The sequence below is a fragment of the Dipodomys merriami genome, unplaced genomic scaffold, assembly GCF_024711535.1.
Source record: "Dipodomys merriami isolate MVZ:Mamm:240054 unplaced genomic scaffold, mDipMer1.0.p SCAF_127, whole genome shotgun sequence".
Taxonomy (NCBI): Eukaryota; Metazoa; Chordata; class Mammalia; order Rodentia; family Heteromyidae; genus Dipodomys; species Dipodomys merriami.
Window position 1 is genome coordinate 2,182,468 of NW_027202571.1, and position 24,415 is coordinate 2,206,882.

The 24,415-nt window shown below is 46.6% G+C and overlaps 1 long non-coding RNA gene across 1 annotated transcript in view; it reads right to left on the reverse strand.

The window, feature by feature from the left end:
- Positions 1–1,143: 1,143 nt before the first annotated feature.
- Positions 1,144–24,415, reverse strand: part of LOC138824142 (uncharacterized) — a 138,911-nt gene continuing 115,639 nt past the window's right edge. Inside the window, exons 2-3 of the long non-coding RNA XR_011371020.1 lie at positions 1,428–1,530; positions 1,144–1,259 (exon numbers count right to left, since the gene is read on the reverse strand). This is a non-coding gene — a long non-coding RNA (uncharacterized lncRNA). The remainder of the gene's footprint in view (positions 1,260–1,427; positions 1,531–24,415) is intronic.

Below are 24,415 nucleotides of genomic sequence, written 5' to 3' on the forward strand. Positions count from 1 at the left end.
CCTCACACTAACCTTAACCCTAATCTTAACCCTCACCATCACCCTAAATCTCAGCCTAAAAATTACCCTCAACCTAACCCTAACCCTAACCCTCACACTAACCCTAACCCTCACCCTAACCCTAACCCTCACCCTAACCCTAACCCTACCCCTCACCCTAACCCTAACCCTAACCTTAACCGTAACCCTAACCCTCATCCTCATGCTAAACCACACCGTCACCATAACCCTCACCCTAATCCTAAATCGCACCCACACCCTAACCCTCTCCTTCACCCGAACTCTCACCCTCACCCTAACCCTCACCCTCACACTACACATCACCGTATACCTAACACTCAGACTAATCCTAAATCTAAACCTCACCCTAACCCTAAATCTCACCCTAACCTTCACCCTCACCAAAATGCTCACCCTAACCCTAACCCTAACCCTCACCCTCCCCTTTACCCTAAACCTATCCCTAACCCTCACCCTAACTCTAAACCTCACCCTAACTCTATCCCTCACACTCATCCTAACCTGCACCCTAACCCTAACACTAACACTAACCCTCACCCTAACCCTCACCCTTACCCTAACCCTAACCCTAACCGTAACCCTCACCCTATCGCTCACCCTAACCCTAACCCTAATTGTTACCCACACCCTCACCCTAACACTCACCCTAACCCTAACCCTCACCCAAACCCTAATCCTCATCCTAACCCTAACCCTCACACTCACCCTAACCCTCACCTTAAACCCAACCCTACCCCTCACCTTAACCCTCACCCTAACCCTCACCCTAACCCTCACGCTCAACCTAACCCAAACTCTAACCAACACGGTCACCCTAAACCTCATCTTTTTTTTTCTTTATTTTATTTTATTTTATTTTATTTGTGAACATACTGTACAGAGGGGTTACAATTACATGGGCAGGATAATGCGTACATTTCTTACCAAGCATTGCAGCATCCTGTCCCGACCTGCGGACTACAAGGAGGGCAGTGAACCTAACCGAGAAGGAATGAAGGGACAAGAGATACGAAGAAGGACAGCAAGACAAGGATTCTGATCAAGCTGCCAATTTTTATTTTTCACACAAGGGTATTTATATGCTTGGACTTACAGCGTGGTGCAAAGGTGGTGGTTAGTAGATTTAGGGCGGGTGAAAAGGTGGTCGTTAGTAGCTGCAGGGTGCTTACTTTAGGGCTTGGTGAAAAGATGGGATTCTGTAAACTCAGCCTCAGGTTGTTCCAGTGAGAGAGTTAAGCCTATAAAGTATGAATGACTTAACTTTTGGCTCCCAACAACATCCTCCTTTGTTTATCCTTCCCATCCCTTCCCAGCCTCCCCCCTTTCCCCCCAGTCCCAATCCTCTGCCGCCCCCCACCTCCCCGCACAAACATTGTAAAGCTCATTATGGACATGACAAATGGTACTTCTCATTGTTGCAACAGGTCCACCTGTATCCTTAAGCGAATTGTTTTTCCCCATCTCCTCCACAAGTTATACTGCCATCAAATAAAGTGCAAGCAGGGGTTACTGTGGGGGAGGGACATAAAAAGCAACAAAGAAATAATCTTATAAATGCGTTAGAAACACATGCATGAAAGAAAAAAAAACATTAAAATACATATCTAATTGATCAGTCTCCTAACATCACATTATCTGACCTTTTCCGCTTAACTCATATATATACTAGATATTGCAAATAAGGGAAACCATGGGGCCTATGTTTCTTTGGGCCTGTCTTACTTCGCTTAATATAATTTTTTCCAAGTCTTTCCATTTCCTAACAAATGGGGCAATGTCATTCTTTCTGATGGAGGCATAGAATTCCATTGTGTATATATACCACATTTTCTTGATCCATTCATCTACTGAGGGGCATCTGGGTTGGTTCCATATCTTAGCTATGGTGAATAATGCTGCAATAAACATAGTTGTTCTGCTAGCTTTAGTGTGGTCTTGTTTGTAAACAATTGGGTAAATGCCCAAAAGTGGGATTGCTGGGTCATAGGGGACTTCTATGTGGAGTCTTTTGAGGAACCTCCATACTGCTTTTCAAAGTGGTTGAACAAGTTTATATTCCCACCAACAATGAAGTAAGGTTCCCTTGTGTCCACATCCCCTCCAGCATCTGTTGTTGTTAGAGTTCTTGATTTTTGCCATTCTAACTGGAGTGAGGTGGTATCTCAATGTTGTTTTGATTTGCATTTCTTTTATGACTAGGGAGGTTGAGCATGTCTTCATGTGTATATTGGCCATTCTTCTTTCTACTTCAGAGAAGTTTCTCTTTAAGTCTTTCGCCCACTTGTTTATTGGGCAGTTGTTTCTTTGAGGATTTGTTGTTGGGGGGTTTAATTTTTTGATTTCCAAGTATATTTTAGATATGAGACCCTTGTCCTTTGTATGGCTAGTAAAGTTCTTTTCCCAATCCGTGGGTTTCTATTGATCTTGCTAGCTATGACCTTTGCCATGCAAAAGCTCTGCAACTTTATGCAATCCCATTTGTCCAACCTTTCTTTGATTTGTTGTATTTCCGGTTCTCTATTCAGAAAATTTCGGCCTGAGCCAAGGAGACCTAGGCTTTCTCCTATTCCAGTCTGTAAAGTTTTCAGAGTGTCTGCTTTGAGTTCAAGGTCTTTGATCCATTTGGAGTTGATTCTGGTGCAGGGTGATATATAAGGATCTAGCTTTACTTTTCTACAAGTGGTTAACGAATTTTGCCAGCACCATTTACTGAAGAGGCTGTCTTTGTTCCATTCTATTGTTTTAGCTCCCTTATCAAAGATGAGATGGCTATAGGTCTGTAGGTTCATTTCTGGGTTTTCGATTCTATTCCATTGGTCCTGAGGTCTGTTCTTATGTCAATATCAAGCTGTTTTGATTACTATGGCTTTATAGTAGAGTTTGAAATTTGGTATTGATATTCCTCCAGCAGTGTTCTTTCCGTTGAGGAGCGCTTTTGCTATTCGGGGTCTTTTATTGTTCCATATGTATTTTTGGATTGCCTCTTCTATTTCCTTGAATAATTAGATTGGAATTTTGATAGGTATCGCGTTGAATTTGTAGATAGCCTTGGGAAGTATTGCCATTTTCACGATGTTAATCTTTACAATCCAGGAGCATGGGAGGTTTTGCCATTTTTTAAGTTCTGCGTTGATTTCCTTTTTCAAGATTTTAAAGTTTTCATCACGGATATCCTTCACAACTTTGGTTAACTTAATTCCTAGGTATTTTATTTTTGTGCGGCTATTACAAATGGAGTTTCTCCCATAAACAGGCCCCCATAAACAGGCGGGAGTTGCAATCCTAATATCAGATAAAATAGACTTCAAATTAAAACTCGTGAGAAGAGATAAAGAATGTCGCTACATACTAATTAAGGGATTTCCCTTTCAGGAGGTTATTACAATTCTAAATATCTACTCGCCAAAAAGTGGAGCACACAAATTTATCCAAGAAACACTACTTTCCCTCATATCCCATATAACTCCAAAGACAATAATTGTTGGGGATTTTAACACACCACTCTCCCCACTAGATAGATCAACTTGGCAAAAACTCAACAGAGAAGCCACAGATCTAAACAGCTGCATAGATCAACTAGATTTAACAGATATCTACCGAACATTTCACCCAGCAGCATCAGAATACACGTTTTTCTCAGCAGCACATTGAACATTTTCTAAAATAGACCACATTTTAGGCCACAAAGCAAACTTGTCCAAATTCAGAATCATTGAAATTATACCTTGCATTCTCTCTCATCACAAGGGAATAAAATTAGAACTCAACACCAAAAGCCACCTAAGAAAGTCTGGTATCACATGGAGGCTGAACAACACACTCCTGAATCACGAGTGGGTCATGGAAGAGATTAGAAAGGAAATTCAAATGTTCATGCTACTCAACAAAAATGAACACACAAATTACCAGCTCCTCTGGGACACAGCAAATGCAGTACTCAGAGGCAAGTTTAGAGCACTGAGCTCCTACATCAACAAATTGGAGAGATCTGAAACCAACAATCTAATGACACACCTAAACCTCCTTGAAAAAGAGCAGCAAGATAAACCCCAATCCAGTAGACGGTAATAAATAATTAAAATTAAATCAGAATTAAATGAACCAGAATCCAAAAAAAACTATAGAAAGAATCAACAAAACAAAGAGTTGGTTTTTCGAAAAAATTAACAAAATTGACAGACCCTTAGCAAATCTTATCAGAAAAAGGAGAGAACACACCCAAACAAATAAACACAGAGACGAGAATGTAAATATAACCAAGGAAACAACCAAAATTCAAAACATTATAAGGGAATACTTCTCAAAACTTTCTGCTAATAAGTTTGAGAACTTGACAGAAATGGACCATTTCCTAGCAAATATTGACATGCCAAAACTAAACAAAGATGAGTTAAACCAGCTTAACAGGCCCATATCAAGCGTTGAAATAGAAACAGCAATAAGAGACCTTACAGCTTAGAAAAGTCCAGGACCAGATGGTTTTACAGCGGAATTCTACAAGGCCTTCAAATAGAGCTCACACCAATATTCCTCCAACTCTTCAATAAAATTGAAAGAGAAAGTTCACTACCGAACACATTCTATGAAGCCATCATAACCCTCATCCCAAAACCAGGCAGGGACTCATCAAAGAAAGAGAACTATAGACCCATTTCTTTGATTAACATTGATGCAAAACTTCTCAACAATATATTGGCCAACCGAATTCAACAATTCATCCAAAAAATCATACACCATGATCAAACAGGTTTCATTTCAGGGATGCACAGCTGGTTTAATATACGCAAATCAATAAATATTATTCATCACATCAACAGGAGCAAGAATAAGAACCACATGATTATCACAATATATGCAGAAAAAGCATTCGACAAGATCCAAAACCCCTTTATGATAAAGGTTTTGGGAAAATTAGGAATCCATGGAACATTCCTCAATACAATAAAGGCTGTATATGACAACCTACAGCCAGCTTTATACTTAATGGTGAAAAACTAAAGCCATTTCCTCTTAACTCAGGAACAAGACAAGGATATCCACTCTCTCCACTTCTCTTCAATATAGTATTAGAATGCCTAGCTACAGCAATAAGACAAGATGCAGACATAAAGCGGATCCAAATAGGGAAAGAAGAAATAAAACTCTCCCTCTTTGCAGAAGACATGATCTTGTATTTAAAGAATCCCATAGACTACGCCCCCAAATTACTCAAGCTAATAAAAACTTTGGCAAAGTAGCAGGGTATAAAATTAACCCCCCAAAATCAATGGCCTTTCTGTATGCAAACAATGAGAAAAGTGTGGCTGAAATTAGGAAAGCAACTCCATTTGTAATAGCCTAAACCTCATCTTAAACCTAACTTTTACCCTCACCCTAACACTAACCCTAACCCTAACACTAATCCTCACACTAACCCTAAACCTCACCCTCACCCTCACCCGCAGCCTAATCCTAAACCTAAACCTAATCCTAAGGACAACCCTCACCATCACCCTCAGCCTCAACCTAACCCTATCCCTAACCCTAACCCTAACCCTAACCCTCACCCTCAACAAAACCCTAACCCTAACCCTCACGCTCACCATCACCCTAACCCTAACCCTAACTCTCACCCTAGCCCTCCCCCTAACCCTAACAATCACACTCACCTTAACCCTCACCATCACCCTAACAATATCCCTCAACCAAACACAAACCCTCACCAAAAGGTGAACCCTCACTCTCACCCTAATCCTCACACTCAGCCTAAACATCACCCTAACCCTAAACCTCACCCTAACCGTAAACCTCATCCTAGCCCTAACCCTCAACTAACCCTTTCCCTCACCCTAATCCTCACCCAAAACCTAACCCTAAACCTTGCCCTAACCCTAACCCTCACCTTAACCCTTACCCTAACCCTAAGCCTGACCCTAAACCTTACCCTCACCATAACCCTAACAATAAACCAAACACTCACACTAACCCTAACCCTCACCCTAACCCTAACCCTACCCTCACCATAACCCTCACCCTAAACCTAACCCTAAAACTCACACTAACCCTAACACTCACCCGAACACTCAACCTCACCCTAACCCTCACCCTCACCCTAGACATCACCCTAAAACTAACCATCACCGAACCCTAACCCTAACCCTCACCCAAACCCTAACCCTCACCCTATCCCTCAAACTCACCCTAATTCTCCCCCGAAACCAAAACCTAACCCTTACCTAACCCAAAAGCTCACACTAACCCCTACCCTCACCCTAGACCTCAGCCTAACCCTAAACATAACCCTAACACTAACCCTCAACCTCAACCTCACCCTCACCCTCAGCATAAACCTTAACCTTACCCTAATCCGAAACCTAAAACTCACCCTCCCCTTCCCCCTAGCCCTAACCATAACCCAAAATCTAACCCTCACCCTAAGCCTAACCCTCACCCTAAACCTAACCCTCATCTTCACCCTAACACTTACCCTAACCCTAACCCTACTACTCACCCTAAGCCTCACCCTAACACTTACCCTAACCCTAAACCTAACACTCACACTGACCCTCACCCTAACCCTAACCCTAAACTGAACGCTCACCCTCACACTAACCTTCAACTTCACCATAAACATATCCCTAACTCTATACCTCCCCCTAACACTCACCCTAAACCTTACTCTTACCCTAACCCTAACCCTAACCCTCACCATAACCATAACCCTCACCCACACCCTAATCCTCACCCTCACCTGAAACCTAAGCCTAACCCTAACCCTAACATAAGAGCTCACACCAATATTCCTCCAACTCTTCAATAAAATTGAAAGAGAAAGTTCACTACCGAACACATTCTATGAAGCCATAACCGTAACCCGCACCCTCACCCTAACCCTCATCGTTACCCTAACCCTCACCCTAACCCTAAACCTCATCCATACCCGAACCCAAACCCGAACCCGAACCCTCGCACTCACACTAATCGTCAACCTCTCCCTAAACATCACCCTAAACATTAACCCTAACCCTTACTCTAACCCTCACCCTAACCCTAACTCTCACCCTAACCCTTACCCTCACCCTAATCGTCACCCTAACACTAACACTAACCATAACCCTAACCCTCACCCTCACCCTTACCCTCAACCTAACCCTTACCCTCACCCTAACCCTAACCCTAATCCTCACACTAACCCTAATTTAAACCTAACCCTCACCCTGACCCTAACCCTTCCCCTCACCTTAACCCTAACCCTAATCATGACCCTAGCACTCTCACTAACCCTAACCCTCACACAAACCCTTACCCTACCCCCCAGCCTAACCCTAAACCTAACCCTAACCCTAAACCTCACCCTCACTCTAACCCTAACCATAACCCTCACCTCACCCTAAGCCTCACCTTCACCCTAATCCTCAATCTAGCCCTAATACTCAACCTCACCCTCACCATAACCCTAACCCTAACCCTCACCCTCACCCTCACCCTTACCCTAACCCTAACCCTCACTCTAATCTTAACCCTCACCCTAACCTTAACCCTCACCCTAACCCTAACCCTAACCCTCACCCTCACACTAACCTAGCCCTCACCCTCAAAGTAAACCTCACCCTAACCCTAACCCTAACCCTCACATTAACCCACCTTAACCCTAACCCTCAACCTAATCCTAACCCTCACCCTCACACTAACCCTGACCCAAAAACTTTCCCTAACCCTTAGTCTAACCCTAATTCTAACCCTAAGCCTAACCTCACCCTAATCCTAAACCTCACCCTAAACCTAACCCTCACCCTCACCTTTAGCCTAAACCTAAACCTAACTTAATCCTAACCCTAAACCTAATCCTCACCCTCACACTCACCCTCAGCCTCACCCTAACAGTAAGCCTAACCCTAACCATCACCGTCACACTCACACTAAACCTAACACTAACCCTCACCCTAACACGCTCCCTAACCCTAACCTTCACCTTAAACCTAACCTTAAACCTTACACTCACCTTCACCTTCACCCTCACCCTAACCCTCACTCTAACATTTGCCCTCATCCTCACCCTAACCCTAACCTTAACCCTCAACCTAACCGTAACCCTCACACTAACCCTAACCCTAGCCCTAACCATAGCCCTCACCCTAACCCTAACCCTAATCCTAACCCTCACCCTAACCCTTACCCTAACCCAAAACCTAACCCTAACCCTCACCCTCACCCTTACCCTAACCCTCACCCTTACTGTAACCGTCACCCTCAACCTAACCCAAACCCTAACCCTAACCCTTAAACTAACCCTCACCCTCACCCTAACCCTAAACCAAACCCTAAACCTAATCCTAACCCTAACCCTAACCCTCACCTTTACCTTCACCCTCACCCTCACCCTAACCCTCACTCTAACATTTACCCTCACCCTCACCCTAACCCTAACCTTAACCCTCAACCTAACCGTAAACCTTCACCCTAACCCTAACCCTAACCCTAACCATAGCCCTCACCCTAATCCTAACCCTAATCCTAACCCTCACCCTAACCCTTACCTTAACCCAAACACTAACACTAACCGTCACCCTCACCCTTACCCTAACCCTCACCTTTACTGTAACCGTCACCCTCAACCTAACCCAAACCCTAACCCTAACCCTAAAACTAACCCTCACCCTCACCCTAACCCTAAATCGAACCCTAAACCTAATCCTAACCCTAACCCTAACCCTCACCCTAAACCTAAACCTAACAGTAAACCTAACCCTCACTGTCACCCTTAGCCTCACCCTAAACCTAATCCTAACCCTCACCGTCACCCTTACCCTAACCCTCACCTTAACCCTAATCCTGACCCACACCCTAACCCTTACCCTAACCCTCACCCTCAACTAACCTTCAGCCTCACCCTAAATAATACCCTAACCCTAAAACTTAACCTAACCGTAACCCTCATCCTAATCTTAACTCTCACCCTAACCTTCACCCTCACCCTAATTCTCACCCTAAACCTAAACTTAACCCTAAACCCAACCCTAACCCTCAGCCTAAAACTACCCCTAACCCTAATCCTAACACTAAACCTCACACTCAGCCTCAGCCTAACACTAACCTTAATCCTAAACTTCACCCTAATTCTCACCCTATCCCTAACTCTAACCCTCACCCTCACCCTAAGCCTAACCCTAACCCTAACCCTCACACTAACCCTAACCCTCACTCTCACCCTAAACCTAACCTAAACCTAACCCTCACCCTAACCATAACCCTAAACCTAACCCTCACCCTCAACCTAGATCTCACCCTAACCCTAACGCTAATCCTAACCCTAACCCTAACACTCACCCCCACCCTCACCCTCAACCTCAACATCAGCCTAAAACTAACCCTAAACCTAATCCTAACACTAAACCTCACACTCACCCTCACCCTAACACTAAAATTAACCCTAAATTTTACCCTAACTCTCACCCTATCCCTAAATCTAACCCTCACCCTCACCCTAACCCTAACCCTAACCCTCACACTAACCCTAACCCTAACCTTAACCTCACCCTAATTCTAACCCTAACCCTAAACCTCACCTTAAAATTCTCCCTAACCCTAAACCTAACCCTAACCCTCACCCTCACCCTAATACTCTCCCTAACATTTACCCTCACCATAACCCTAAACCCAACCCTAACACTCACACTAACCCTAACCTTTACCCTGACCCTAACTCTACCCCTCATCATAACCATCACCCTAAACCTAACCCTAACCCTTACAGTAACCCTAACTCGCTCGAAAACCAACCCTCACCCTAAACCTCACCCTCACACTAAACCTCACCCTAACCTTAACCCTTACTCTAACACTCACCCTCACCCTAACTCTAACCCTCAACCTCACCCTAACACTCAATTTCACCCTAACCCTAACCCTCAACCACACCCTGACCCTCACATTCACCCGAAACGTAACCCTTACTCTAAACCAAACCCTAAACCTAAACCACATCCTAACCCTCATCCTCACCTGAAACCTCATCCTCACCCTAACATTCACCCTCACTGTAAACATCAGCCTAATCCTAAACCTCACCCTAACACTAACCGTAACCATCACCCTCACCCTCACGCTGATCCTCAGCCTAATCCTAACCCTAACTGTAATCCTAACCCTAACCCTCACCCTCACCGTAACCCTAAGATTAACCCTAACCCTATTCCTCACCCTAAACCTAACCCTAACCCTCACCCTCACTCTAACCCTTATCCTAATTCTAACACTCACCCTCAACCTCAGACTAACCCTAAGGCTAACCCTAAACCTAACCCTCACCCTCACCCTAACCCTAACACTAACCCTAACCCTCAGCCTCACTCTCAACCTTACCCTAACCCTCACCCTCACCATAACCCTCACCGTCACCCTGACCCTCAACTTAACCCTAAATCTTACCCACAGCCTAAAGTTCACCTGAACCTGAACCCCTCACCCTCACCCTAAACCTCACCATCACCCTAAACATCACCATAACCGTAACCGTAACCATAATCCTAACCCTCACCCTAAGCCTAACCCTCACCCTAAACCTAACTCTAAACCTAAACTTCACCCTCACCCTCACGCTAACCCTTACCCTAACCCTCAACATAACTCTAAACCAAACCCACACCCTAAGCCAAATCCGAACCGGAACCTAAACCTCACCCTAGCCCTAAACATCACACTTACCCTAACCCTAACCCTAACCCTAAACCTCCCCCTAAGCCTAACTCTCACCCTAACCTTCACCCTCACCTAATCATTACCCTAATCATAACCCTAACCCTAACCATAACAATAACCCTAACCCTCACCCTCAGCCTTACCCTCACCCTAAACCTTACCATCACAAACTAACCCTAAACCAAACCCTCACACTAACCCTAACCCTAACCCTAAAGCTCACCCTCATCCTCACCCTAACCCTAACACTAAATTTAATCCTCATCCTAACCCTAACCTCACCCTAATCTGAAACCTAACCTCATCCTAACCCTAACCCTAAACCTCAATCTAAACCTAACCCTCACCATAACACTAATCCTAAATCGAATCCTCAAACTCACCTTCACCCTAACCCTAATCCTAAACTTATACCTAAACCTAACCCTCACCCTCATCCCTACCTTAACCCTAAACCTAACCCTAAACCTCACCCACACTCTAACCCTAACCCTAACCCTAACCCTAACCCTAACCCTCACCCTTACCCTAACCCTACCCCGCACCCTAAACCTCACCCTTACCCTTACCCTAATGCTAACCCTTACCTAATCCAAAAAGTAACCCTCACCCTCATGCTAACCCTCACCCTAACGCTAACCCTATCCCCTATCATAACCCTAACCCTCACCCGCACCCTCAACCTCAGCCTAAACCTGAACCTAAGACTCACCCTAACCCTAACACTCACTCTAACCCTAACTCTCACAATAACCCTAACCCTCACCCTAAATCTAACCCTCACCCTAACCCCAACCCTAAACCTTACCCTCACCATAACCCTAAACCTAAACCTAACCCTAACCCTAACCCTAAACCTCACCTTTACCCTAACCCTCACCCTACACCGTAACCTCAACATAACCCTAAACGTAACCCTAACCCTCACAGTAAACCTAAACTTAACCCTAACCCTAACCCTAGCCCTCACCATAACCATCACCCTAACCCTCACCCGAACCCTCACACTAAACCTAACCCTCACCCGAAAACTAACCCTCACCCTAAACCTCACCCTCAACCTAAATATCACCCTAACCCTAACCCTTACCCTCACCCTAACCCTAACCCTAAACCTCAACCTAAAGCTAACCCTCAACATAACCCTCACCCTCAACCTAATCCTCACCCTAACCCTCACGCTAACAATTTCCTACCCCAAAACCTCACCCTCAACCTCAACTTCACCCTAAACCTCACCCTCACCTTAGGCCTCACTGTAAACCAAAAGATAACCCTACCTCTAACACTAACCCTCACCCTCACCCTCAGCCTAACCTTATTCTAACCCTAATCCTAACCCTAACACTCACCCTCACCCTAAACCTAAACCTAACACTAACCCTAACCCTAAACCTAACCGTCAACCTAACCCTAACCCACACCCTCACCCTAACCCTCACCCAAACCCTAACCCTAACCCTAACCCTCCCCCTAAGCCTAACTCTCACTCTAACCTTCACCCTAACCCTAATCATTACCCTAACCATTACCCTAACCCTAACCATAACAATAACCCTAACCCTCACCCTCAGTGTTACCCTCACCCTAACCCTTACCCTCACCCTAACCCTAACCTTAACCTAACCCTCACACTAACCCTAACCCTATCCATCACACTCACCCTCACCCTAAACCTCAACCTAACCCTAAACCTAACCCTCACCTTCACACTCACCCTAACCCTAACCCTAACCCTCACCCTCACACTAACCCTCATCCTAACCCTTACCCTCAAATTAAACCTAACTGTAACCATAACCCTAACCCTCACACTAACCCTAAACCTCCGCCTAACCCTAACCCTACCCCTCACACTAAACGGCAGCCTTACCCTAACCCTAACCCTAGCCCTTACCTTACCCAAACCCTCACACACCCCCTCCACCTAACCCTCACCCTTACACTCACCCTCACCCTAGCCCTCACCCTAATCCTAACCCTAACTCTTATCCTAACCCTAACACTCAGCCAAAACCTAAACTTAACCCTATTCCTAACCCTAATCCTAATCCTCACCCTCACCCTCACCCTCACCTTAAAACTAACCCTAACCCTCAACCTAACCCTCTCCCTAACCCTAACCCTCACCCTAAACCTTACACTAACCCTAACCCTCACCCTCACCCTCAGCCTAACAGTAACCATAACCCTAACCCTCACCCTAAGAATAACCCTCACATTGACCCTAACCCTGAAACTCACCCTAATCCTAACCTTAACCCTCACCCTAACACTAAACCTAACCCTAACCCTCACCCTAAACCTTTCCCTCACCATAACCGTAAACCTAACCCGAACCCTCACACTAACCCTAACCCTCACCCTAAACCTAGCCCTACCACTCAACATAACCCTCACCCTAATCCTAACCCTAACTCTTATCCTAAAACTAACCCTCAGCCAAAACCTAAACTTAACACTATTCCTAACCCTAATACTAATCCTCACCCTCACCCTCACCCTCACCTTAAAACTAACCCTAACCCTCACCCTAGCCCTCTCTCTAACCCTAACCCTCACCCTAAACCTTACACTAACCCTAACCCTCACACTCAGCCTCAGCCAAACAGTAACCCTAACCCTAACCCTCACCCTAAGAATAACACTCACATGGACCCTAACCCTAAAACTCACCCTAATCCTAACCTTAACCCTAACCCTAACCCTCACCTTAACTCTCACCCTAACGCTAACCCTAACCCTAACCCTCGCCCTAACCATATCCCTCACCCTAAACCTTTCCCTCACCATAACTTTAACCCTAACCCGAACCCTCACACTAACCCTAACCCTCACCCTAAACCTAACCCTACCTCTCAACATAACACTCACCCTAATCCTAACCGTAACCCTCAAACTAACCCTATACCTCACCCGAAACCACACCCTCACCCTCAGCCTCAGCCTCACCCTAAACATCCCCCAAACCCTAACCATCAACTTCATTGTAACCCTAACCCTCACCCTAAACCTAACCCTCAGCCTAACCCTCAAACTCACCCTAATCCTCACCCTAACCCTAAACTTAAACCTAAACCTTACCTAACCCAAAAGCTCAATCTCACCCTCACCCTCACCCTAACCCTCACGCTAGGCCTCACCCTAACCCTAACCCTAACAGTAATCCTCACCCTCAAGCTACCCCTCAGCCTACAACTAACCCTAACCCTAATCCTAACCCTAACAATCAACCTCACCCTCACTCTAACCCTAACTCTAAACCTAACCCTCACCGTAACCCTAACCCTCACCCTAGCCCTAATCCACACTCTCACTATAATCTTTACCCTAACCCCTACCTTCACCCTAACCCTAAACCTCACCCTAAACCTAACCCTCACCCTAACCATAACCCTAAATCTAACCTTCACACTCACACTGACCCTCATCCTAATCCTCACCCTAACCCTAACACTAACCCTTACCTTACCCAAACCCTCACCCTCATCCTCACCCTAACCCTCACCCTCACCCTAGGCCTCAACCTAACCCTAACCCTAACCCTAACACTTACACTAATCCTCACCCTCACCCTCAAACTCACCCTCAGCCTAAACCTAACCCTAACCCTCATCCTAACCCTAACCCTCACGTTCACCCTCACCCTAAACCTAACCCTAACCCTAACCCTCACCCTAAACCTACCCCTCACCCTACCCCTCACCCTAAACCATACCCTAAACCTAAACCTAACATTAACCCTCACCCTCAACCTAACCCTAACCATAACCCTAACACTCACACTCACACTAAACCTAACCCTCAACCTAAACCTAACCCTAACACTCATGCTCACCCTAACCCTATCCCTAAACCTAACACTCACCCTCACCCTCACCCTAAACCTAACCCTCAGCCTCACCCTCACCCTAACCCTAACCCTAAGCCTCACACAAACCCTCAACCTAAACCTAAGCCTAAACCTAACCCTAACCCTCACCCTCACCCTTAGCCTCACCATAATCCTAAACCTAAACATAACCCTCACCCTAACCCTAAACCTCACCCTAACCCTAACCCTCACCCTAACCCTAACCTCACCCTAATCCTAACCCTAACCCTAACCCTCACCTTAAACTTCACCCTAACCTTAAACCCAACCGTAACCCACACACTCACCCTAACCCTCACCCTAACATTTAACCTCATCATAACCCTAACACCAACGCTAACACTCACACTAACCCTAACCCTCAACCTGACCCTAACACTACCCCTCACCATAACCATCACCCTAACCATAACCCTAACCCTTACACTAACCCTAACACTCGCTCGAACCAAAACCCTCACCCTCACCCTAAACATCACCCTAACCCTAACCATCAATCTAAACCTAACCCTAACCCTCACCCTAAACCTAACCCTCAAACCCTCACCCTCACCCTAATCCTCACCCTAACCCTAACCCTAACCCTTACCTAACCCAAACCCTCACCCTCACCCTCTACCTAACCCTCACCCTCACCCTAGGCCTCACCCTAACCCTAAACCTAACCCTAAAACTTACACTAACCCTCACTCACCCTCCAACTCACACTCAGCCTAAATATAACCCTAACCCTCACCTAACCCTAACCCTCACCCTAGCACTTACCCTAACCCTAACCCTTACCCGAACCCTAACACTCAACCTAAACCTAACCCTCACCTTAGCCCTCACCCTAACCCTAACCCTCACCTTACCCCTTACCCTAACCCTCAACCTAACCCTTACCCTAAACCTAATCCTAACCCTCACCCTCACCCTAACCCTCACCCTTACCGAAACCCTCACCCTCAACCTAACCCTAACACTCACACTCACACTAACCCTAAACCTCGCCCTAAACCTAACCCTAACACTCAAGCTCAACCTAAACCTAACCCTGAATCTAACCCTCACCCTCACCCTCACCCTAACCCTAACCCTCACACTAACCCTGAACCTAAACTAAACCTAACCCAAACCCTAACCTTCACCCTCACCCTCAGCCTCACCCTAAACCTAGCCCTAACCCTAACTTTCACCCTACCCAAAAACCTCACCCTAAACCTAACCCTCACCCTAACGCTAACCCTAAATCTAACCCTCACACTCAGCCTCACCCTAACCATAATCCTAACCCTAGTCCTAACCCTAACCCTCACCCTCACCCTCACCCTTACCATAAAACTAACCATAACCCTAAACCTCACACACACGCTCAACGTCACCCTAACCCTAACCCTAACCTTAATCCTAACCCTAACCCTAAACCTAACGCTCACCCTTACCCTAACCATTACCCTAACCCTCACCCTCACACTAACCCTAAACCTCACCCCACCCTATCCCTAACCCTAAAGCTAACCATAACCCTCACCCTCACCCTGACCCCAACCCGAATGCTCACACTCACCCTAACCTTCTCTTTCACTGTAAACATCTCCCTAACCATAACCCTCAAACTAACCCTCACCCTAAACTTTACACTTATCCTAACCCTAACCCTAACCCTAACCCTCATCATAACCCTGACAGTCAACCACACCCTAACCCTCACCCTCACCATAACCCTAACCCTTACCCTAACCCTAACACTACCACTCACCCACGCCATTACACTCATCCTCACCCGAACGCTCACCCTCACCCTAACCTTCATCATCACTGTAAACATCGCCCTAACCCTAAGCTTAACAATCACCCTAAGCCTGAGCCTCAAACTCACCCTGACCCTCAGCCTAATACTAAACCTAACTCTAATCCTAACGCTAACCCTCAACCTCACCCTCACATTATCCCTAACCATAAAGCTCACCCTCACTCTAAGCCGAACCCTCAACCTCACCCTAACCCTCACCGTCACCCTAACCCTCAACATAACCCTAAACCTCACCCTCAACCTAACCCTCACCCAAAACCGAAACCACACACTCACACTAATCCTCAACCTCACCATAAACTTCACCCTAACCCTAAACCGAACCCTAAACCTAACCCTCACCCTAACCCTAACTGTCACCCTAACCCTAATCCTCACCCTAAACCTAACCTCACGCTAATCCTCACCCTAACCCTAGTCTTCACCTTAAACTTCACCCTAACCCTAACCCTCATGCTCACCCTAAACCTCACCATAAGAATTACCCTCACCATAACCCTAACCCCAACCCTAACACTCACATTAACCCTAATCCTGAACCTGACACTAACAATACCCCTCAACATAACCATCACCCTAATCCTAACCCTAACCCTAACACTCACTCTAACCCGAACCTTCACCCTAAAACTCACCTTCACCCTAAACATCACCCTAACCGTAACCATCAATCGAAATCTAACCCTAACCCTCACCCTAACACTAACCATCACCCTAACCCTCACCGTAACCCTCAACCTTACCGTAACCCTGACCCTCAACCTAAACTTAACCCTAACTCTAACACTCACACTCACACTAACCCTAACACTCAACCTAAACCTAACTCTAACACTCAAGCTCAACCTAACCCTAACCCTAAAACTAACCCTCAACCTCACCCCCACCCTAACCTTAACCCTAACCCTCACACTAACCCTCAACCTAAACCTAAACAAAACCAGAACCCTAACCCTCTCCGTCACCCTCAGCCCCACTCTAAACCTAACCCTAACCCTAACCCTCACCCTAACCCTAAACCTAACCTTCACCCTAACGCTAACCCTAAATCTAACCCTCACACTCACCCTCACTCTAACCCTAAACCTAACTCTAGTCCTAAACCTAACCCTCACCCTCACCCTCACCGTAACCCTAACACTAACCCTCACCTTCACCCTAACGCCTACCCTAACCCTCACCCTCACCCTCACCGTAACCCGAACGCTCACCCTCACCCTAACCTTCACCTTCACCTTAAACATCTCACTGACCCTAACCCTCACCCTAACCCTCACACTAAACTTTACCATTATCCTAACCCTAATCTTAACCCTAACCCTAATCCTCATCTTCACCCTCAACTTCAGCCTCACCCTAACCATAAACCTCACCGTAACCCTAACCATAAACCTAACCCTAAACCTCACACTCAACCTAACCCTCACCCTAATATTTACCCTCACCATAACCCTAACCCTAACCCTAACACTCACACTCAACATCACCCTAACCCAAACCCTACCCCTCACCATAACCATCACCCGAAACCTAACCCTAAAACTTACACTAACCCTAACACTCACCCGAACCCTCAACCTCACCCTAACCCTCACCCTCACATTATCCCTCATCCTCACCCTAATCCTCACCCTAAACTTAACCTTAAACCTTACCTAACCCAAACACTCACCCTCACCCTGACCCTCACCCTAACCCTCGCCCTCACCCGAGGCCACACTCTAATCCTAACCCAAACCCTAAACCTTACGCTAAAACTCACAGTCACCCTCACACTCATCCTCAGCATAAACCTAACCCTAAACCTAATCCTAACCCTACCCCTCAAGCTCACCCTCACACTAACCCTAAACCTAACCCTAACCTTCACCCTAAACCTAACCCTCACACTAACCCTTAACCTAACCCTCACCCTAGCCCTCACCCTAACCCTAACCTTAACCCTAACCCTAACCTTCACCCTAACCCTCACCCTAAACCGTAACCTAAAGCAAATCCTAACCCTAACCCAAACCCTCACCTTCACCCTCACCCTCACCCTTACCATAACCCTCACCCTCAACCTAACCTTAATCCTAACCCTAACACTCACACTAACCCTAACACTCACCCTAAACCTAACCCTAACCCTCATGCTCACCCTAACCATAACCCTAAACCTAACCCTCAACCTCACCCTCACCTGAACCCTAACCCTAACCCTAATACTAACCTGAACCCTCACACTAACCCTCACTCTAAACCTAAACCTAACCCAATCCCTAACCCTCACCCTCACCCTCAACCCCACCCTAAAACTAACACTAACCCTAACCCTCACACTAACCCTAAACCTAACCCTCAACCTACACCTAACCCTAACCCTAACCCTAATCCTAAATCTAATCCTCACACTCACCTTCACCCTAACCCTAAGCCTAACCCTATTCCTAAACCTAGCACTCACCCTCACCTTTACCTTAACCCTAAATCTAACCCTAAACCTCACCCACACTCTACCCCTCACCCTCACCCTAACCCTTACCCTAACCCTAACCGTAACCCTACCCTTCACCCTAAACCTCACCCTCACCCTAACCCTATCCCTTACCTAATCCAAAAACTAACTCCCACCCTCACCCTAGCCCTCACCCTAACCATAACCCTATCCCCTACCATAACCCTAACCCTCACCCTCACCCTCAAACCCAGCCTAAACCAAACCTAACACTAACCCAAACGCTAACTCTAACCCTCACTATAACCCTAAATCTCACCCTAAACCTAACCCTCACCCTAAACCTAACCCTAACCATAACCCTAAACCTCACCTTTACCCTGACCCTCACCCTAAACCTTACCCTCAATATAAACCTAAACCTAACCCTAAACCTCACAGTAACCCTAACCCTAAACCTAACCCTAGCCCTCACCATAACCCTCACCCTACCCATCACCTAAACCCTCACACTAACCCTAACGCTCACCCTCAACCTAAACATCACCTTAACCCTAAACATTACCCTCACCCTAACCCTAACCCTAAACATCAACCTAAAGCTAACCCTCAACATAACCCTCACCCTCAACCTAATCCTCACCCTAACCCTCACCCTAACAATTACCTATCCCAAAACCTCACCCTCAGCCTCACCCTCACCCTAAACCTCATCCTCACCCTAGGCCTCACTGTAACCTTAAAGATAACCCTAACTCTAAGACTAACCCTCACCCTCACACTCAGCCTAACCTAATCCTAACTCTAATACTAACCCTAACCCTCACCCTCACTCTAACACTAAACCTAAACCTAACCCTAACCCTAACCCTCAACCTAACCCCAACACTCACCCTCACCCTAACCCTCACCCAAACCCTAACACTATCCCTAACCCTTCCCCTAAGCTTAACTCTCACCCTAACCTTCACCCTCACCCTAATCATTACCCTAACCATTACCCTAACCCTAACCATAACAATAACCATAACCCTCACCCTCAGCGTTACCCTCAGACTAACCCTTACCCTCACCCTAAAACTAACCCTAAACCTAACCCTCACACTAACCCTAACCCTAACCCTAAAGCTCACCCTCATCCTCACCCTAAACCTAACCCTAAACCTAACCCTCATCCTAACCCTAACCCTCACCCTAACCCTAAACCTAATCTCACCCTAACACTAAACCTAACCCTAAACTTCACCCTCACCCTAAACTTAACCCTAACACTATCCATCACACTCACACTCACCCTAAACCTCAACCTAACCCTAAACCTAACCCTCACCCTCACACTCACCCTAACCCTAACACTCACCCTCAAACTAACCCTCACCCTAACCCTTACCCTCAAATTAAACCTAACTGTAACCATAAACCTAACCCTCAAACTAACCCTAAACCTCCCCCTAACCCTAACCATACGCCTCACCCTAAACCTCAGCCTTACCCTAACCCTAACCCTAGCCCTTACCTAACCCAAACCCTCACACTCACGCTCCCCCTAACCCTCACACTTACACTCACCCTCACCCTAGCCCTCACCCTAATCCTAACCCTAAATCTTATCAAAACCCTAACCCTCAGCCTCACCCTCAGCCTAAAACTAAACTTAACCCTATTTCTAACCCTAACCCTAATCCTCACCCTCACCCTCACCCTCACCTTAAAACTAAACCTAACACTCACCCTAACCCTCTCCCTAACCCTAACCCTCACCCTAAACCTTACACTATCCCTAATCGTCACCCTCACCCTCAGCCTAACAGTAACCCTAACCCTAACCCTCACCCTAAGAATAAACCTCACATGGACCCTAACCCTAAAACTCACCCTAATCCTAACCTTAACCCTAACCCTAACCTCACCTTAAACCTCACCCTAACGCTAACCCTAACCCTAACCCTCACCCTCACCATATCCCTCAGCCTAAACCTTTCCCTCACCATAACCCTAACCCTAACCCGAACCCTCACACTAACCCTAACCCTCACCCTAACCCTAACCCTACCCCTCAACATAAACCTCACCCTAATCCTAACCATAACCCTCACACTAACCCTAACCCTCACCCGAAACCACACCCTCACCTTAACCCTCACCCTCACCCTAAACATAACCCAAACCCTAACCATCAACTTAATCGTAAGCCTAACCCTCACCATAAAACTGACCCTCAGCCTAACCCTCACCCTCACCCTAACCCTAACTTTAAACCTAACCCTTACCTAACCCAAACCCTCAATCTCACTCTCACACACACCCTAACCCTCACCCTCACCATAGGCCTCATCCTAACCCTAACCCTAATAGTAATCCTCACCCTCAAGCTCCTCCTCAGTCTAAAACTTACCCTAACCTGAATCTTAACCATAACACTCGTCCTCACCCTCACTCTAACCCTAACCCTAAACCTAACCCTCACCCTAACCCAAACCCTCAATCTAGCCCTAATCCACACCCTCAATATAACCCTCACCCTAACCCTAACCCTAAGCCTAACACTCACCCTAACCCTCACCCTAAGCTTTACCCTAACCCAACCCTAACCTTAACCTCACTGTAACCCTCACTCTAACCCTAACCCTTACCCTACCCTTCACTCTCACCCTAACCCTAATCCTAAACCTCACACTAACCCTAACCTTCACCCTAACCCTAAACCTAACCCTCACATTCACCCTAACCCTCACCCAAACCTTCACCCTCACCCTCACCCTAACCCTAACCCTAACACTAAACCTCACCCTAACCCTAACCTTCAACCTAACCCTAAACAAAACACTAACCCTCAACCTAACCCTAACCATCAACCTAACCCTAACCCTAACCCTCACCCTAACCCTGAACCTCACCCTAAACCTCACCCTCATGGTAATCCTCATGCTAACCCTAACCCTAACCCTTACCTAACCCAAAACCTCATAGTCACCCTCACCCTCAAACTAACCCTCACACTCACCCTAGGCCTAACCCTAATACTAATGCTAACCCTAACCCTAACAATAACCCTCACCCACACTCACAAATTCACCCTCACCCTCACCCACACACTCACCGTAACCCTAATCCTAAAACAAACCCTCACCCTAACCCTAACGCTCACCCTAACCCTCACCCTCACCCTCACCTTAACCTTCATCCTAACCCTAACCCTAACACTCACTCTAACCCTCACCTTAACCCTTACCCTAACCCTAACCCTAACCTTAACCCTCACCCTCTCACCCTAAACTTTACCCGAAACCTCACCCTACCCTATCCCTAACCCTCACCCTCACCCTAACCCTAAATCTCACCCTCACCCTAACACACACGGTAAACCTAAACCTCCCCCTCCCCCTAACCCTCCCCCTCACCCTAACCCTCACCATAATCCTAAACCTAAACCTAAACCTCACCCTCACCCTCAGCCTCACCAAAACGCTACCCCTAACCCTAACCCTCACCCTCACCCTAAACCTAATGATAACAATAACACTCACCCTCACCCTGACCCTACACCTTACCTTATCCTAACCCTAAACCAAACCTTAACCCTCACCCTCACCATATCCCAAAAGGTAACCCTAACTCTCCCCCTCACCCTAACCCTCACCCTAAACCTTACCCTCTCCCTCAACCTAACCCTAACCCTAACGCTAACACTCACACTAACCCTAACCCTCACCCTAATCTAACACTACCCCTCAATCTAACCCTCACCCTCATCCTAACCATAACACTAACCCTTAAGTAACCCAAACCCTCACCCTCACCCCCACCCTCACCCTCAACCTCATCCTCACCCAAACCCTAACCCTAATCCTAAACCTGACCCACACCCTCACCCTCACCCTCACCTTCAGCATCAAACTAACACTAACCCTCACCCTCACCCTCACCCTAAACCTAACCGTCACCCTCACCCTCACCCTAACCCTAACCCTAATCGCAACCCTAACCCTCATCCTAACCCTTTCAATTATCCTAAACCTAACCGTAACCCTAACCCTCACCCTCACCCTAGCCTCACCATAACCCTAACCCTAACCCTAACCCTCACCCTAACCCTAACACTAACTATAACCTAAACCTCACCCTCACCCTCACCCTAACTCTACCCCTCATCCACACCCTAACCCTCACCATAAAATTAACCCTCACCCTCACCCTCACCCTAAACCTCACCCTCACCCCCACCATCACCCTCACCATTACCCTCAACCTAATCCTAGCCCTTATCCTAATCATAACTCTAACCCTTACCCTATCCCTAAACCTCACCCTCTCCTTCACCCTCAGCCTAAAACTAAACCTAAACCTAACCTTAACCCTAACCCTAAACCTTACACTCAACCTCAGCCTCACCCTCAACCTAACCCTGACCATAATCATTAAACTAACTCTAAACCTAACCCTCACCCTCACCCTCACCCTCACCCTAAACCTAACCCTAACCCTCAACCTAGCCCTCTCCCTAATGCTAGCCCTCACCCTAAACCTAAACATTACCCTAACCCTCACCCTCACCCTAACCCTAACCCTCACCCTCAGCCTAACCCTATACATCAACTTAACACTAACCCTAAACCTCACCCTAACCCTAACCCTAACACTAACACTAACCCTCACCTTAAACCTCAACCTAACCCTAAATCTAACCTTACACCTAACCCCCACCCTAACATTTAACCTCACCATAATCCTAACCCTAGCCCTAACACTCACCCTAAGCCTAAATCTCACCCTAAACGTAACCCTACACTTTACCATAGCCATCACCAGAACCCTAACCCTAAACGTTAAACTAAACATTACACTCACCTGAACCCTCAACCTTACCCTAACCCTCACCCTCACCCTAAACATCAACCTAACCCTAACCATCAATCTAACACTAACCTTTACCCTAAACCTCACCCTCAACCTCACCATAACCCTAACCCTAACCCTAGCCCTAACCCTCACACTAACTCTAACCCTCACCCTAACCCTAACCCTCACCCTCACCCTAACCTTAACCATAACCCTAAACCTATTCCTAACCCTATTCCTCACCCTAACCCTCATCCTAAACCTAAATCTAACCCAAACTCTAACTCTCACTCTCAACCTCAGCCTCACCCTAATCCTAACCCTAACGCTCACAGTAAACCAAATCCTCACGCTAAACTTAATACTCAACCTAACCCTCAAGCTAACCCTTACACTCACGTTAAACCTAACACTAACCCTATCCCTAAGACTAACACTAACCCTAAACCTCACCCTAACCCTAACCCTCACACTAACCCTATCCCTCACCCTAACCCCAACCCTATACCTCACCCTAACCCTAACCCTAACTCTAACCCTAACCATACCCTAACTCTTACTCTCAGCCTAAACCTAAACCTAAACCTATTCCTAACTCTAAACCTAATCCTCAGCCTCGACTTCACTCTCAACCTAACCCTAACCCTAACCCTAAACATCACCCTACCCCTCAACCTGAACCTAAATTTAACCCTCACCCTAACCCTAACCCTCACCCTAAACATAAACCTAACCCTAACCCTCACACTAACTCTCACCCTAACCCTTACAG